This window comes from Choloepus didactylus, chromosome 16, assembly GCF_015220235.1.
Source record: "Choloepus didactylus isolate mChoDid1 chromosome 16, mChoDid1.pri, whole genome shotgun sequence".
Lineage (NCBI taxonomy): Eukaryota > Metazoa > Chordata > Mammalia > Pilosa > Megalonychidae > Choloepus > Choloepus didactylus.
Window position 1 is genome coordinate 86301001 of NC_051322.1, and position 1489 is coordinate 86302489.

At 36.4% G+C, this 1489-nt stretch overlaps 1 pseudogene; it reads right to left on the reverse strand.

Moving 5' to 3' along the window:
- Positions 1-224: 224 nt before the first annotated feature.
- LOC119511612 lies at positions 225-1132 on the reverse strand (annotated as a pseudogene).
- Positions 1133-1489: the final 357 nt, after the last annotated feature.

Genomic DNA, 1489 nt, shown 5'->3' on the forward strand with positions numbered 1-1489 from the left:
TTCTGAATGTCACTTAAGAAAGGGATTGGCAATTGGATTAATAATTATAGGGATTCCAGAAGCTTATATAATTATAGAAAAGTTAAAAAATTTTGTCCAATGAATAATGAAGGAGAAAGTTCTTTTTAAAATATTTTACTTGTCTGTTGGAGGAAAAAAGGAAGACAAGACAGGTGTACATTTGTAGATTATATTTGCTATTAATATAAAAGAAGGCATTTCTTTTATCTTTTGATGAACTTTGCCTCAATAAATATACCCAGAGATGTTCCCATTGTCTTGTTTCTTAGACTGTATATGATGGTATTCATGGTTGGGGGTACCATAGTGTACAATTACAAGGTCAGAAATAGAAGGACAACCTGAATTTGTCTTAGGATAAGCAATGAAGCCGATGGAGAGAAATAATACAACCACCACCAGGTGTGGAAGGCAAGTGGAGTAGGCTTTTGACTGGCCTTCTGTGGATGGAATCTTCCTGAGAGTGGAGAAGATGTAGAAGTAGGAACCAATGATGAAAATAAAGCAGCAGAAATTCAACACCACATCAAAGGCAGTGGGCAAAGACTTTCTTATTAAATTTTCTGTACAAGAAATAGCTAATAATTGGGAGAACTGATGGACCACACTGGACTGACAGAAGGAGAAGGAGAAGGTACTAGCTGTGATATTCATGGCAGTCAGAACCCAACTCAGCCAAGACACAGATGCCATCTGCACGCACATGCCTGTGTTCATGATGACTTCATAGTGCAGAGGATGGCAGCTGGCAGCATAGCAGTCAAGGGACATCACCATGAAGAGGAACAACTCTGCAGTTTCTGAAAACATCACCAGAAAGACTTGGGCAACACATACAAGGAATGAGATGGATTGTTGTGGGTCAGGGTTGTCAATGGTTTTGGGGATTGTAAATGAAAAGAGGAAGACGTCCAAGAAGGATAAATTCTTCAAGAAAAAATACACGAGTCTGTGGAGATGCTGTTCCACAGTTCTGATCATGATAATGAGGACATTCCCTATCAGGGCACACAAGTAAATAACTGAGAGAGTACTGGGTGCAAAATGTACATATTTTAATCAGTATAAAATCTATGAGGATAAATTTAGACACAACTGTGAGATTTCTCATTGTCTATCACATAATCTGTTTTCAAAATAGGAATAAAACATCACCAAAAAGAAGTCTTTCAATATTAAATATATAAAGTGTATCTATAAATGATAGTCACAAAATCAACTTACCCAAAATTTGCTTAATTCACTGTATTGATTCTCAATCATTCATGGTTAATTTAGTTTTTTTGAACCACTTTAGCTTCAGTTCACCTAAAACTTCCATTATAATACTGCCCAAGTACATTCTTTGAAAGATGCTTAATTACTGAAAAGTTTGCACTGCCCATGGCAAAACTTTCCCAATTATATTGATAAAACCAAATGACAAACTAACAACTGCTAAACTCCCTTGCTGCAGCTACATATTCTC